Genomic DNA, 18,082 nt, shown 5'->3' with positions numbered 1-18,082 from the left:
CCATAGGAGAACCCTTTGAAAACCCCTTTTTGGTTACAGGTTTCTACAGAGTGTTCGACAAGGAACCCAAAAGAGTTCTACCTGGAACCCAAAAGGGTTATCCTATGGGGACAGCGAAAGAACCCTTTTGGAACCATGTTTTCTAAGCGTGTCCTTCATTGAGAGACCTACACATATTCCCTCTCTCTTCTATACAATCTTCCTCCTCCTCTTCTTCCTCTCCATTTTCCTTTACAATCTTCTCCTGAAAATATCCCAGAGAAAGTGCTTTCCCAGGTGACAGGTAGGAAGGCCAAAAAAGAAGCAGTTTGCACTCCTGTTAAGAAGATACAATGGAAAAAAAGGTTGATTCTGGGCCTCCCATGAGAGAGCGAGAAAATAAATGTATGTATTACTGTCTCTGTGTTTGTGTGCTTGTGCGTCGGACTGTGTGGGTGTGTGCATTAAATCTGAAGATTGAAAAAGCAAATTGAGACAGGCACAGCTCAACAAGAGGGGGAAGACAAAGGGTGACAAAAGCCCAATAAAGGACAGATGAAAGCACAGCAACAATCACTTCATAAAAACACAAAAACAACTTTTTATTCTAGAAAGACTACACTGTGTAGAACTGTACTGTTACAATATACAGTGTACTATGTATGTAGAGATGAGCTATCTTAATTTGACCCTGCTTCTCACTGCAGGAAAATAATCCTGCAGCAACAGGAAATGTGAATTATTATGTGGATTATAATTAATGGACATTTTTCTAGGGGTTGATCCATTTTTCATTAGGGCAAATCAAGTCACATTTTTAATGGAAATTACAAACTTTAGAAGCCTTTTTAAACCTTGAATACACTACAATTTGCATTTCCTGCAGCACAGGACAATTCTCTGCAACAACAAAGTTATCAAATTAAGATAGAAGTTCTGTAAACTTAGATTTTGTTGACTACTGTTGATATGGAGTACACTTTCCTTTCCAAGGACTGTGTATTCTGTCGGTATATGTCAAGTAAAAGCTTTTTTACTCTAGGCTAAGAAATTAGGTAGTGAGCCACCCCACTCTTTCTCTTCCTCTCCTATTTGTTCTCTCCTCTTTTCTTTCAAAGTGCTGCCAACTCGGTTGAGGCTCCCCCTTCAGCGACACACAAATGTAGGGAGCACATCTCCTCTGAGGGCACAGCCCCGGTTTCCAAGGAACGGGAAGTTAGAAATAGGTTGAGGATGGGTTTAATGGGGAGCCATCTCACTCTTAAATTGCTGACAAAAAACAAAAAGATGGATTGTGCACAATACTTTCCATTACCAGGCTTTTGTAGAACACATGCAATGACACATATGCGCACATCAATGAATATAGAGAAAATATTTAACAAGGTTTTGTGTATGGATTTGGTTCAGTAGTCGATAAGAGTGTATTATCTTAAATAAGCATGCCCCTTTCAAAAAATTTAGAACTAAGAACAGATATAGCCCTTTGTTCACTCCAGACCTGACTGCCCTCGACCAGCACAAAAACATCCTGTGGCGGACTGCAATAGCATCGAATAGTCCCCGCGATATGCAACTGTTCAGGGAAGTCAGGAACCAGTACACACCGTCAGTCAGGAAAGCAAAGGCTAGCTTTTTCAAGTAGAGATTTGCATCCTGTAGCTCTAACTCCAAAGCGTTTTGGGACACTGTAAAGTCCATGGAGAACAAGAGCAGGCTGGCCATGCTTTCCTCCTGGCTACCCCAACCGCGGCCAACAGCTCCGCACCCCTACTTGCCCAAGCCTCCCCAGCTCCTCCTTCACCAAAATTCAGATAGCAGATGTTCTGAAAGAGCTGCAAAACCTGGACCCGTACAAATCAGCTGGGCTAGACAATCTGGACCCTCTCTTTCTAAAATTATCCGTCGCCATTGTTGCAACCCCTATTACCAGTCTGTTCAACACCTCTTTTGTATCGTCCGAGATCCCTAAAGATTGGAAAGCTGCCGCGGTCATCCCTCTCTTCAAAGGGGGTGACACTCTAGACCCAAACTGTTATAGACCTATATCCATCCTGCCCTGCCTTTCTAAAGTCTTTCGAAAGACTAGTTAATATACAGATCACTGACCATTTCGAATCCCGCCGTACCTTCTCCGCTGTGTAATCCAGTCTCCGAGCTGGTCACGGGTGCACCTCAGCCACGCTCAAGGTACTAAATGATATCATAACCGCCATCGACAAAAGATTGTACTGTGCAGCCGTCTTCATCAACCTGTCCAAGGCTTTCGACTCAAAGCCTCTCGACTCAAAGTCAATCACCGTATTATTATCGACAGACTCAACAACCTTGGTTTCTCAAATGACTGCCTCGCCTGGTTCACCAACTACTTCTCAGACAGAGTTCAGTGTGTCAAATCGGAGGGCCTGTTGTCCGGACCTCTGGCAGTCTCTATGGGGGTACCACTGGGTTCAAGTCTCGGGCCGACTCTTTTCTCTGTATAAACCAACGATTTCGCTCTTGCTGCGGGTGATTCTCTGATCCACCTCTACGCAGACGACACCATTCTGTATACATCTGGCCCTTCATTGGACACTGTGTTAACAAGCTTCAATGCTTCAATGCCATACAAGCTTCAATGCCATACAACACTCCTTCCGTGGCCTCCAACTGCTCTTAAACGCTAGTAAAACTAAATGCATGCTTTACAACCATTCGTTGCTCGCACCAGCCCGCCCGACTAGCATCACTACTCTGGACGGTTCTGACTTAGAATATGTGGACAACTACAAATACCTAGGTGTCTGGCTAGACTGTAAACTCTCCTTCCAGACTCATATTAAACATCTCCAATCAAAAATTAAATCTAGAATCGGCTACCTATTTCGCAACAAAGGCTCCTTCACTCACGTCGCCGAAGATACCCTAGTAAAGCTGACTATCCTACCGGACCTCGACTTCAGCGATGTCATTTACAAAATAGCCTCCAACACTCTACTCAGCAAACTGGATGCAGTCTATCACAGTGCCATTCGTTTTGTCACCAAAGCCCCATACACCACCCACCACTGCGACCTGTATGCTCTAGTCGGCTGGCCCTCGCTACATATTCGTCGCCAAAACCACTGGCTCCAGGTCATCTATAAGTCTTTGCTAATGTAAAGCTCCGCCTTATCTCAGCTCACTGGTCACGATAACAACACCCACCAATAGCACGCGTTCCAGCAGGTATATCTCGCTGGTCATTCCCAAAGCCAACACCTGCTTTGGCCGCCTTTCCTTCCAGTTCTCTGCTGCCAATGACTGGCAAAAATTGCTGAAGCTGGAGACTTATATTTCCCTCACTAACTTTAAACATCAGCTATCCGAGCAGCTAACCGATCGCTGCAGCTGTACATAGCCCATCTGTAAATAGCCCGTCCAATCTACCTACCGCATCCCCATATTGTTTTTATTAAATTTTCTGCTCTTTTGCACACCAATATTTCTACTTGCACATCATCATCTGCTCATCTATCACTCCAGTGTTAATTTGCTAAATTGTAATTACTTGCTACTATGGCCTATTTATTGCCTTCCTCCTCACACCATTTGCACACACTGTATATAGACTTTCTTTTTCTATTGTGTTATTGACTGTATACGCTTGTTCATTCCATGTGTAACTCTGTGTTGTTGTTTCTGTCGCACTGCATTGCTTTATCTTGTCCAGGTCGCAGTTGTAAATGAGAACTTGTTCTCAACTAGCCTACCTGGTTAAATAAAGGTGAAATAAAAAATGAATATAGAATAGAATCCGTCCACAGAGCAGTGTGTGGCTGTGAATTCGTTTTTTAATACTTTGGTGATATTTTAACGTTGTTTTGATGCAAAGGAGACTAAAGAGGTGCTCTAGGGGGTTGGCTGAGGTGAGCTATATTGCTGACCATGTTAGACTTCATCATTACTTCTCGAAAAGGCAGAGAAAAGCACTCTCCTGTAGTTCACCTTATTGACAAATGCACACGAGATTGGTTTGTGGCACTATGCCAGCAGAACCTAGGATAAGGGTCCACCCCTCTCCCTCCCACTCTGACTAGGGACAGATGGGAGGCTTTGAAATTGAAACACTGATACTGCAAACTATTTCCCAGTAATCCATGTTTTCTCCCCCTTTTCATTTTCACCTTTTGGTCAGATGCTGAAGGTGTGCAATGGCACACGAAAGGTAGATTCTTGTCATCTTATAAAGTGGATTTTATATGGAGTAAATTAATTTGAGAAAACATAACAATTCCATGTATTTGACAGTTTGTTCATCCAGCTGTTAAAGATAATAATAATAATACGTTGGAGTTATATAGCACTTTTCAAGGACCCAACGTCGCTTTACAATTGTAGAAATGAAAAACAAAACATCAGAGTAAACAAAAACATGAATAAAGAGAGGGGTGGGCTCAAAGAAGGGAAACAGTGTGATGTATCAGTGGACGGGGAGGGAAGGGATTTAATCCAAGCCAAAGCCATCTGATTTGATGGTGCCACAAGCAATACAGTAGACATAGATACAAGCACAATGCTATCATTTACCTACTAGGGAAGAGATAGGCACATGCTGACCAAATTTTATGATTTGTTTACTCCAGATGCACAAGCCCACTGTCACTTCGGACTGAGTGTGTCTAGATGTTTGGACATTGACAGGTGGAGAAGGGGAAATTATACAGTAACACCTGCATTGTAGAAGACAATGCTATAAGACTGACTAGCATCACTTAAAGTAAAGATTCACCCATTTTGAATGTTATATTGTTTTCGTGCATCTCTGAGCGATGTTCTATCGATTCCCTGGATCAATTCATGTTTCCATGTGTATCTGAGATACTGCCGATCAAGCAGGCAGAAATCAAGCAGCCAGCCAGTATGACGTAGCACTGTGATAAAGTCTCTCTCACTACACTGGAAGTTAATAGGAGTACGTCTTTTAGATGGTGAAAATGTCTATCATACATGTCAGATTTCAATACAGGCCGATGTCATGACTCAGGAGGATGTCTTATCTCAAATGAGCCACTGATCATATTTTTCCGATATTCCTACCTCGAGACATTTGTAATGTAACAGAGGGTCTAACACATTTCCCCTATTTGTCTTTCGATAATTAACTTGCGCTTGTTCTGACAAACAGAATATAAATAGCATACATGCTCTATCCCATGTTTGACAGAGATGAGGAAGAAATGTGCCCTAACCTTGATGTGATGGAAATAAGACAATGTTGGCTTGTCAGTTCAGAGCAATTAAAGCAGAGCCATATAGTATTGATTTTCAAACAGAAAAGAGTTGAGTTGAATTCAATATGGTTATGTTATACTACATATACAGTGGAGTCCGAAATAATTGACATCCTTGATAAAGATGAGAAATATTGCATGCAACAACAACAAAAAAGATGAGAAATACTAATACATTTGCTCAGAATTGTTTTTATTTTGTTTAACAATTAATAGCTTTTTGAGAAAAAAAGTAAGGGTCAAAATGATTGACACCCCTGTTTAATATACCTTTCACTACCTCACCTTGCGAGGATAACGGCACTGAGCCTTATTTCTAAAATGTTTTGGATGAGTTGGAGAACACATTGGGAAGGATCTTGAATCCTTCCCAATGTGTCCTTAGTCTGTGCTTATGGACTGCCCTCTTCAATTCAAACCACAGGTTTTAAAATGGGTTTCAAGTCCTCCGGAGACTGAGATGGCATTTGCAAATATCGGACTTTGTGGCCAAACCACCATTTTAATGTGTGATTGGGGTTATTGTTTTTCTGGAAGATCCACTTGTGGCCAACTTTCAGCCTCCTTTAGTTTTTGACTAAAGTGTTGTGGTACTGGACAAAGTTCACGATGTCGTTGACCTTAACAATCGCCCCAGGACCAGTGGAAGCAAAATAGCCTCATAATATCAAAGATCCACCACCATATTTTACAGTATGTATGGGGTTCTTTTCTGCTCATGTTCATTTCTGCTCACTTGGCCGCAAGTGGATCCATATCTGCAGTAGACTTGAGTACGTTCAGTGAGATGACACGTAACTTTATGCCAGCAGCATACCACCCTGCATACCACTGCTGCCCTGCTTCTGAAGCTAAGCAGGGTTGGTCCTGGTCAGTCCCTAGATGGGAGACCAGATGTTGCTGGAAGTGGTGTTGGAGGGCCAGTAGGAGGCACTCTTTTCTCTGGTCTAAAAAATATCCCAATTCCCCAGGGCAGTGCACACTGTGTAGGGTGCTGTCTTTCAGATGGGATGTTAAATGGGTGTCCTGACTCTCTGAGGTCATTAAAGATCCCATGGCACTTATTGTAAGAGTGTTAAACTCAGTGTCCTGGCTAAATTCCCAATCTGGCCCTCAAACCATCACCTAATAATCCCCAGTTTACAATTGGCTCATTCATCCTCCTCCTCTCCCCTGTAACTATTCCCCAGGTTGTTGCTGTAAATGAGAATGTGTTCTCAGTCAACTTACCTGGTAAAATAAAAAAAATAAAAAATCAACAGGTTGTGCTGCACCTTCTATCAAAATGGGAAAGAGAGGGGTACAGACCTGAAAACACATCTCAGTGACAGAACTGTTGATATGATGTGTGCTGCACTGCTCATCTATTCAATTTCAACTTGCACAGGCATATTTTTACACATCCAATTTAACTATATTGACAGAGCACACGAGAGAAAATAAACCTGTGACTGTTGAGCCAGTGAGCTTAATCACTGGCTCAACAGTCACAAGTGCTTAGTTATAGATATATAGATAGATTTATTTGACAATTTAAAACACAATACAACAACATGTGGATAATGCATTTAAAATCATTGAAGATGACACAACAATGTTTGGAAACATATTTCCATTGTGGTCCTCTTGACACATGGTTCAAAAATGTACAAACATAAACATAGTAGGCATCAGTTGCTGGGACTGCTACTTTCTGTCCAGTGAACCTGCCGACCAAGGCCGGGTCTGAGGAGCTATTTGGCAGAGCAGTTAGCCTAGCTGCTAGCTAGCTGCCTATCAAGCTAGCGGGGTTTTCTTGAGGACTTAAACGCAGCCCGCGATGCGGTTAGCCATTGTGGCTGGGACCACGGATTGTACCGGGATAGTGGCTGTCTAGATCCCTGCTGTTTGTTGTTGCTTTCAATCTTCCCTGTGACCAGCCCTGCCTGGAACTGTGAGGAGTAACAGCGTAACCTACATTACTAGCTACCATGACAAAGACCAAAGCTGGCGGAAGTACCATTGAGTACAGTGGTGTCTCTCAATCACAGGTGAAAGATCTTTTAAACAAACAAAAATAGTTCTACAAGCAGTTGTTACAACAACAAGGAAATAGTTTCAAGTGTTTTGTCCAAATACTGGTGGAGTCAACTAATAAAAGAATCAAGGCGGAACATGGTTGTGGACGGAATTGGAGAATCTCCACGAGACCTGAAAGTCTAAGGACAAAGCGAGGGAAATGATCTTGGAGAAATTGAAGATGGACCACAGGAAGATTAAAGTGGAGCACCCCACAGAACTGGAAAACCCACCACAGGCCCTGGTGACAGGCCAGACCGATAGTGGTCAAGTTCCTGAGGTTCAAGAACAAGGTAGCTGTCTGGAAAAAGCCCAAAACTTGAGAAGAACGTATATCTTCCTCAACAAGGACGATCCTGAAGCTGTGCGCCAGAAGAGGAAAGAACTCCCAGCCATGAAAGCTGCCAGAGCACGTGGGGACATTGCTTACATCCGCTATGACAGGCTCATTGTCCACCATCCCTCCCAAAAGCCTGGAAGGGATGAGAGAGCCAAGCCTATGGGTTCATAGCTTCAACCATGTAGCACACACACACACATTTACACACACCAATTGGTCAATGGACTGCTGAATGTATATTTTGTTCTCTTGCTTTGTTTGCTCTTTTCCATAGTATGTCTATCTCTGATAAGCTACCCAGGAAAGGGCAGAAAATAGCCCATATTAATACATCTAGCCTTAGAAATAAGGTTCATGAACTCAATAACTTGCTAACATCAGATAACATTAATATATTAGAGACTCATTTAGATTATTAATTTGATGATACAGCAGTAGCAATACAAGGATATAACATCTATAGAAGAGACAGAAATGCTTATGGGGGAGCTTTTTATGTATATATTCAGAGCCATATCCATGTAATACTTAGAAAATACCTTACGTCAAGTGTTATTGAAGCATTGGGGTTGCAGGTACACCTGGAACTTCTAGAGGCTTTTCTTTTGGGGTGTTGCTATAGGCCACCAAGTGCTAACAGTCAGTATCTAAATAATAAGTGGGAAATGCTTGATAGCGTATGTGATGTAAACAGAGAGGTCTACTTTCTTGGGGACCTGAATATTGACTGGTTTGCATCAAACTGTCCACTCAAGAGGAAGCTTCTCACTGTAACCAGTACCTGTAATCTGGTTCAGATTACTAATCAACCTACCAGGGTGTTTGCAAACACTACAGGAACAACACCATCCACAAGTATCAATCACATTTTTACTAATACTGTAGAAGTTTGTTCTAAAGCAGTATCCATACCCATTGGATGCAGTGATCACAATACAGTGGCTATAAACAGGAAAGCCAAAGTTCCAAAATCTGTGCCTAAAATAGTGTATAAGAAATCACACAAAAGATTTTGCTGTGAGTCTTATGTGGATGATGTAAAAAATCTTTGTTGGTCTGATGTGATAAATAAGGAGCATCCAGACGCAGCACTTGATTAATTTATGAAATTACTTCTTCCAATAATTGATAAACATGCACCTGTTAAGAAACTGACTGTTGGGTTGATGAGGGTTGATGAGGAATTGAAAAACTGTATGGTTGAAAGAGATGGGGCAAAAGGACTGCCTAATAAACCTGACTTGCTGGCTTATTTGACTAAACTCAACAAAAAGTAGAAAACACTGTATTATGAAGCCAAGATCAATGATATAATGAATGATTTTAAATGAAATTATGGGGAAAAAGACGAATTCAACTCCATCTTTCATCAAATTAGATGGCTTATTCATCACAAAACCATTTGATGTTGCCAATTATTTGAATGATTATTTAATTAGCAAAGTGGGACAACATAGGCAGGAAATGCCAAAAACAAACAGTGAACATTTGTACTCATGCATAAAAAAACTCATAATGAAAGAAAAGCATTGCAAGTTAGAATTTTGTAAAGTTAGTGTGCGAGAGGTGTAAAAAATATTATTAGCGATCAATAATGTCAAATCTCCTGGCATTGACAACTTCTATTGAAAGCTACTGAGGAGGGCAGCTGACTATAGCTACTCCTATCTGTCATATCTTTAATCTGAGCCTAGAGGGAAGCCAAAGTAATTCTGCTACCCAAGTGTGGTAGAGCGACATTTACTGGTTCTAACAGCAGACCTATCAGCTTGCTGCCAGCTCTTAGCAAACTGTTGGGAAAAAATGTGTTTGACCATATTTGTATTTGTATTTATTATGGATCCCCATTATCTGCTGCCAAGGCAGCAGCTACTCTTCCTGGGGTCCAGCAAAATGAAGGCAGTTATACAATTTTAAAAACATTACATTCATAACAGATTTCACAACACACTAAGTGTGTGCATTCAGGCTCCTACTCTACTACCACATATCTACAACACAATATCAGTGTGTGTATAGTACGAATGTTATCATGTGTGTGTATGCATGTGTCTGACCAAATACAATACTATTTCTCTGTAAACAAATTAACAACAGACTTTCAGCATGCTTATAGAGAAGGGCACTCAACATGTCATCCACTGACACAAATTACTGATGATTGGTTGAAAGAAATTGATAATAATAAGATTGTGGGAGCTGTATTGTTAGATTTCAGTGCAGCCTTTGATATTATTGACCATAACCTGTTGTTGAGAAAACTTATGTGTTATAGCTTTACAACCTCTACCATATCGTGGATTCAGAGCTATCTATCTAATAGAACTCAGAGGGTTTTCTTTAATGGAAGCTTCTCCAATGTCAAACATGTAAAGTGTGGTGTACCACAGGGCAGCTCTCTAGGCCCTCTACTCTTTTCTATTTTTACCAATGACCTGCCACTGGCATTAAAGAAAGCATGTGTGTCCATGTATGCTGATGATTCAACCATATACGCATCACCAACCACAGCTAATGAAGTCACTGAAACCCTTAAAGAGTTGCAGTCTGTTTTGGAATAGGTGGCCAGTAATAAACTGGTCCAGAACATCTCTAAAACTAAGAGCATTGTATCTGGTACAAATCATTCCCTAAATTCTAGACATCAGCTGAATCTGGTCATGAATGGTGTAGCTGTTGAACAAGTTGAGGAGACTACATTACTTGTGTTACTTGTGTTACCTTAGATTGTAAACTGTCATGGTCAAAACATATAGATTCAATGGTTGTTAAGATGGGGAGAGGTCTATCCATAATAAAGAGATAATCTGCTTTTTGGCATCACACTACAAAAAGCAAATCCTGCAGGCTCTAGTTTTGTCTTATCTTGATTATTGTCCCGACGTGTGGTCGAGTGCTGCAAAGAAATATGTAGTTAAGCTGCAGCTGGCCCAGAACAGAGCAGCAAGTCTTGCTCTTCATTGTAATCAGAGGGCTGATATAAATACTATGCATGCCAGTATCACTTGGCTAAGAGTTGAGGAGAGACTGACTCCATTACTTCTTCTTTTTATAAGAAACATGAATATGTTGAAAATCCCAAATTGTTTGCATAGTCAACTTACACAGAGCTCTGACACACACACACTTACCCCACCAGACATACACTACCATTTAAACGTTTGGGGTCATTTAGAAATGTCCTTGTTTTTGAAAGAAAAGCAAATATTTTGTCCAATAAAATAACATCAAATTGATCAGAAATACAGTGTACACATTGTTAATGTTGTAAATGACTATTGTAGTTGGAAACGGCTAATTTCTTATGGAATATCTACATAGGCGTACAGAGGCCCATTTTCAGCAAACATCACTCCTGTGTTCCAATGGCACGTTGTTTTAGCTAATCCAAGTTTATAATTTTAAAATGCTAATTGATCAGTAGAAAACACTTTGCAATTATGTTAGCACAGCTGAAAACTGTTGTCCTGATTAAAGAAGCAATAAAATTGGCCTTCTTTTGACTAGTTGAGTATCTGGAGCATCAGCATTTATGGGTTCGATTACAGGCTCAAAATGGCCAGAAACAAAGACCTTTCTTCTGAAACTCATCAGTCTATTCTTGTTCTGAGAAATGAAGGCTATTCCATGCGATAAATTGCCAAGAAACTGAAGATCTCGTACAACGCTATGTACTACTCCCTTCACAGAACAGCGCAAACTGTCTCTAACCAGAATAGAAAGAGGAGTGGGAGGCCCCGGTGCACAACTGAGCTAGAGGACAAGTACATTAGAGTGTCTAGTTTGAGAAACAGATGCCTTACAAGTCCTCAACTGGCAGCTTCATTAAATAGTACCTGCAAAACACCAGTCTCAACGTCAACAGTGAAGAGGCGACTCCGGGATGCTGGCCTTCTGAAAGGTGTATGTAAACTTCCGACTTCAACTGTAAGTATATTTAAAACTAAAGACTTTTATTCAAGTAGTATTTTACTCTGTGACTCCCTTTTACTTAAGTCATTTTCTACTAAGGTATCTTTACTTTTTCTCAAGTATGACATTTGGGTAGTTTTTCCACCACTGGGATCATACTACACCATTTTTTGACTTGAGCTTTTGGACAAGTACACAAATCAGTCCTACCTGTCCAGAGGACAAGTGGCTAAAAAAGTTAATGTCAAGCCCTGTTCCATCATAATTGGGGGGTTTATTGATTGCCAGGGATGTCGTCACGCCTGAGGTGACCTTTTGTTTGAGAATAATTGCTCTATTACCAGGGTTTATTGAGCCACCTGCTGAGTATCTCAGACACCATTACCATCCAATAAGAATCGAGCGGGTCCTGGGAGCGAGTTAACCCTGCTGTGATCTGTGGGCGTAGCAGGAAGGATGAGTCACTTTGCTATGGAGACCTACAGTATCTCCTATTGGAAATACTTAGCTAACCCAACTATTGTAGCGACCCCTTGCCTAGGTAGTAAGCAAGTTATGTTCTCCCCCAGGTAAGTTAACCCTATTGGAGCAGTGGTTACAGGCCGGGAGACACGGGGTGTTGCACTGTCACTGTTTGCTACAATATTCTTAGATGAGTGGGCAAACAAACAATGTTAATCAACCATGTTATTGGTTCAAAATCCTGTACTGCTATTGTACCATTTCCACAGAACTTTACCATAAGAGTGTTCATGTTGATAAATTGTTGTCCTTTGTGTGTCCTTGAAATGCACTTAAACTATTGAACTGAGGCATAAACCAGCATACAAAGGGGTACTTGAAAACACTAGAGCATTTACAAACGCTGCTCATCACAGTCAGTTCAGTAAAGCTGCAGTGCCTATGGTGACACCTAGTCCTTTATTCCACTATCTGTATACTGCACTAATACTGAAATAAACCAGAGTATACGCACAGCATTCATTCTCATTGGAAAATAACGATCTTTCAAACCAAAGTTCATTCCAAGTGTGATCCGTCTGGAGTGTGTGGGCCTGACAGCCATAGCTGAGAGAAACCCTAATCTGGTGAGCTGGGCAGTCGAAGCGAGGCACAGTGAGGCTTTTAGCACTGCGGACCAAGTGAACTTCAGGAGGAGGGCTGAGAAAATCTTCGGTGTCAAGTGAACAGGAAGTAGACTATAAGCATATCAATAATTATCAACAGAGTTCAGAAATACTTATTCTACTTCTTCATTGGGTCGGTCTATTCATTCTTTATTGCTCCCTTCCGTCTCTCTGTCCATCTCTCTCCATCCTCTCCCCATAAAATGCACATCCAAAACAAAGCCTGGACTCGTGCCAGAAGGGCAAGTTGGTCAAATGTAAAACATGTATCATCTGTCCTGTGGGAAATATTGCTAGGAGTGCTTTAGAAGGTAGTTTGAGAAAAGTGCATTTCTTTACAGTGTTTCAAATGCAATGGCATGTTCTTAGTAAGGCACAAACAGTGTAGCAGGAATCGGACCAAGACGCAGCGTAGTAAGTGTCCATGTTTTAATATAAACAACTGAACAAGACACAAATAAAAAATAACAAAGTAACCTAACCGAAAACAGTCCCGTGTGGCACGAACACTGACACAGGAAACAAACACCCACAAACCAACAGTGAAAACAGGCTACCTAAATATGGTTCCCAATCAGAGACAATGAAAAACACCTGCCTCTGATTGAGAACCATATCAGAACAAATGACAAACCTAAACATAGAAACACAGAACATAGACTGCCCACCCCAACTCACGCCCTGACCATACTAACTAAAGACAAAACAAAGGAAAATAAAGGAAATAAGGTCAGAAACGTGACAAACAGACCGCTCTGGAATGGATGAATTCAAAATGAGATCATGTCCAAAAACCTATTCAAGGTTCTCTTTCAAATATTTGTTTCGGTATTTCACTTATCCATGGTTGGAACATATTTCAGTCATTAATATAATGTATTCATTCATTCTCAATTCAGAACATGACTCTAAGCCTTTTTATTTCACGTGAACCTCATGAAAGCTCTTCAATAAATATGTATGCCACCCTCCTAGTAGTCCTCTTCACTTGGCTATCAGAAGTGGCACGCTCAGGGAAGCTACAGATGTAGGATCTTAATTTGATCACCCTGTTGTAGCAGGAAATGTCAATTCACAGCAAGAAAAGCTAACTTGTATTGTGTCATTTTTAAAAAGGCTTCTGAATTTGTAATTTCCACTTTAAAAATGTCAGACTTGATTTGTCCGAACTAAACATTTATCAACCCCTACAGAAATGTCCATTAATTATAATTAACACAATAATAATTCACATTTCCTGTTTCTGCAGGATTATTTTCCTGCTGTGAGAAAATGCTAAACTTAAAATCCTGCATCTGTAGGTGACGATAGAAGCCATTTTCCACATATAGGCTAATGATGTCGGCTGAGGAAAACTGTTTGGAAAAACTGAACAGCTACTCTTGAAACTCCCTAGATGGACCCTATTACAAGAAAACATTAACATCTGCAGTAGAGAGGAGCAGAATTCATCTACACTGAACAAAAATATAAATGCAACATGTAAAATATTGGTCCCATGTTTCATGAGCTGAAATAAAAGATCCCAGAAATGTTCCATAAGCACAAAAAGCTTATTTCTCTCATTTTTTTGCACAAATTTGATTACATCCCTGTTAGTGAGCATTTCTCCTTTGCCAAGATAATCCATACACCTGCCAGCTTTGGCATATCAAGAAGCTGATTAAACAGCATGATCATTACACATGTGCAGTTTTGTCACAAAACACAATGCCACAGATGTCTCAAGTTTTGAGGGAGCGTGCAATTGGCATGCTGACTGCAGGAATGTCCACCAGAGTTGTTGCCAGAGAATTTAATGTTAATTTCTCTACCATAAGTTGCCTCCAATGTCATTTTAGAGAATTTGGCAGTACCTCCAACAGGCCTCACAACCGCCGACCACGTGTATGGTGCCAAGTGGGCGAGCAGTTTGCTGATGTCAACGGTGTGAACAGAGTGTCACATGGTGGCGGTGGGGTTATGGTATGGGCAGGCATAAGCTATGGACAAAGAACATAATTGCATTTTGTTAATGGCAATTTTTGAATGGACAGAGATACCGTGACGAGATCCTGAGGCCCATTCTAATGCCATTCATCCACTGCCATAAACTCATGTTTCAGCATGATAATGCACGGCCCCATGTCACAAGGATCTGTACACAATTCCTGGAAACGGAAAATTTCCCAGTTCTTCCATTGTCTGCATACTCACCAGACATGTCACTTACTGAGTATGTTTTGGATGATCTGGATCGACGTGTACGACAGCGTGTTCCAGTTCTCGTTAATATCCAGCTACTTCGCACAGCCATTAAAGAGGGGTGGGACAACATTTCACAGGACACAATCAACAGCCTGATCAACTCTATGCGAAGGAGATGTGTCGTGCTGCATGAGGCAAATGGTGGTCACACCAGATACTGACTGGTTTTCTGATCCTCTCCCTTATCTTTTTTTAATGTATCTGTGACCAACAGATGAATATCTGCATTCCAGTCATGTGAAATCCATAAATTAGGGCCTAATGAATTTATTTCAATTGACTGATTTCCTTATATAAACTATAACTGAGTAAAATCTTTGAAATTGTTGCATGTCGCGTTTATATTTTTGTTCAGTATAGAAAGGCCGAGTGAGTCATTTTGACTCAAAATGTATAAAGTTATGCCCTCCACCCCATCCTTGAGTTTTCCTAAATAAGTATACTTAACATATGTATGTTGCTACAATTTTCAAATCACTAACAGAATTTGTGTTACAAGCAGTTTTTAGAGGAGCGGAGAGCCAAAAAGTGACTTCTTCAAATCCTCCTACAGAATCACATGCAGGTAAGACATTTTAAGAGCATTCTGAGGTTTCCAAAACACTTACCATAAAACACAAAATTGAAGAGATGAGCTCTATTTAAAAATATCACTTTTCCAAGAATAACCACTGTTCCATGCGCTCCACACGACCATGCGGCAACAGATATACTAATATATACTAACATAAAGTAATACAAATTATATTTGAAATAATAACTATTTTGTATTCTAATGATACCTAAGACCTTCATAAACACAACCAAAAGCATATTATTCCAAACAGGGCCTTGCCGTTCTGCCGCCTTAGGCAAGACCAAAAAAATGCAACCCCTCCAAAACTAGAATAGTCCCAGTAAGAAAAATTACGTTGAAAATATTTAACAGACATTGAAGTTAGGTTCAATTTAGGTTCTGAATGAAAGGTGGAAATACGCATTTTCCATACGTTTTGAAATATATATTTTCCAGGATGATGAAAAGGCATCTTTTCCGGATGTTGAAAATACGTATTTTCTGGATGTTGAAATCAGGCTTATTTTTCGTTCTGAATGAAAGTTGAAAAGACGTAATTTATAGAAGTCTATGTTTGGGTTAAATCAAGGCTGGTCCAGACCGGACAAAATCTGAACCAAACATAAACGTCTATGATTGGTTCAGATTTGCTCCAGAACAGACCAAAAATCAATGTCCATGAAGTTGAAATAAAGGCCGGTCCGCATCAGAAAAATACGTCCAAAAGGCGTCGGCGTCAGTCCGTGCTTACTGAGGTGTAGCCTACAGTGTTGCCTGAAATTACATTTTATGAATGCCCATCTATGTGGTAAGCCTACTGTTTGTAAAACGCCAAAAAAAGAAATCCAAAAGACGTCAACTCATGCTTACTGGGGTGTAGCCTACCACGTCGGCCTGCAATGAAATTTTATGAATGTCCATCCATTTGGTAGGACCACCATTTGTAAAACAGGCCGTTACAATAGCTTTTTTTGTCCTGATTCCTGTGACTAATCAATTTGGCTATTTAAGCTCTGAATATCATCTCCCCAACTTTATCAGGAGTTACCGTGAGCCTATTTGCAATGTGTTTACAAAGCGGGAAATGCAGAAGTAACCCTAACCCTTTTTCGCTATGATCAGCTTGTAAAAAATGTACAGATAAAAAATTTAAACCACTGATCATGACAATGGGGTGAAACTCCTGAAACAGTTGTGATTGTCCATTCCATATTGTCCATTTTACTTTGACCTGTCCTGTTTTTAGGATACTGTATGTTGTTTGCTAATATGACAGCACATGTTTCATTTGATTGGGCGCCATCGGAGAAACGTGTATGAGGTAAAAAGTGTCTTAGGTTAGACTATTTGATAGGAGAAACCTGCATGATGTAAAAAGTGTCTTAGGTTAGACTATTTGATAGGAGAAACCTGCATGATGTAAAAAGTGTCTTAGGTTAGACTATTTGATAGGAGAAACCTGCATGATGTAAAAAGTGTCCGTCTCATTACATTGTCATACATTTTATCTCTCACCTGTAGGCTACAGAAAAGGCCACATAATCTTTCTTCCATATTTTATATCTGTTACATGATTTATGTTAGATCATTTTTTGGACGGAACGTTGGTGGAGCGCCGCAGTGAGGAGTCTCTCCAACAGCACCTTGTAGAGGCACGCTAGGAACGGACAAGCAAAATATTTTGTGCCCCTGCCTTTGACAAAGTGGGCACTGCTTATCACAGGGCGGCATCAAAGCTCACCTAAAAAGCCCTTTTTGGAGCAGAATTATGTGAGGTTTTATGTGTTGTTGTTGAAGGTGCGTCTTGGTCAGTTTAGCTCAGAAAATGCCGCCCTCGTCAATCGGATGCCATAGGCGACCGCCTAATTCTGCTTAATCAGCGGGCCGGCCGTAATTCCAATAGCATATATGAAATATATTTATTAAACTGTTCGAATGTTGGCAGGAAGGGGCGCGGGGGTCCATGGGGCCTTTCTAGTGTTAATAGACACAGATTTGGGTTGTGTAAAGCAATAGCTGGCCAGAAAATGCACTGTAGAAGGGGCAGAAAACATTGGAGCTATCAAGAATAGGCTGTTCAAGATGGCCATTTCACTCTGGACCGAGACTAAGGTGAATGTATGCTGAGCGTAGGTGCCTTCAATCATCTGTTCAAATGCTGTGTTGTTATCGTAAGCTGATTTTAACATAGTGTAGGAGGAGCAAAGCTGTGAGTAGGAGGAGCAAAGCCGTTATCAGGAAAAAGCAGAGACGACGAGCTAATTAGAGACATGCTAATCTAACAGATGGGAAGTGATAAAAGCATTTCTGAGTTTGTCAGAAAAGGGGTGGTGGTATTTTATATCATGTTGGAATCAGTCTGATTGCTGAATCACCATGTAGCTGGAGAGATGGCTTTTGAAGGCTGGCAAGTGAGAGCAGCAGAGGAGACTGATAAGTGGAAGGGTGCACATTTGTCACTTGGGTCTAGACGTTACGCTCCACCTGCGCGCCTGTGTCAAATGGTGTCATGCTCCAAACTCCCTCCAGCAACTGAGACGGAAAGATATCATTAAAACTTGACATTAGGGAAGTTGTGACTCACACTGAGGCGCACACACGCACACACACA

General features: G+C 40.8%; 1 protein-coding gene across 5 annotated transcripts in view; it reads right to left on the bottom strand.

Moving 5' to 3' along the window:
- The window catches only part of LOC139583425 (A-type potassium channel modulatory protein DPP6-like), a 385,278-nt gene that overhangs the window by 139,023 nt on the left and 228,173 nt on the right, over positions 1-18,082 (bottom strand). The window lies entirely within an intron of this gene.

The sequence above is a fragment of the Salvelinus alpinus genome, chromosome 8 (assembly GCF_045679555.1).
Source record: "Salvelinus alpinus chromosome 8, SLU_Salpinus.1, whole genome shotgun sequence".
Taxonomy (NCBI): domain Eukaryota; kingdom Metazoa; phylum Chordata; class Actinopteri; order Salmoniformes; family Salmonidae; genus Salvelinus; species Salvelinus alpinus.
Note: the sequence above shows the minus strand (reverse complement) of the source record. Positions and strands in the feature narration are given on the sequence as shown.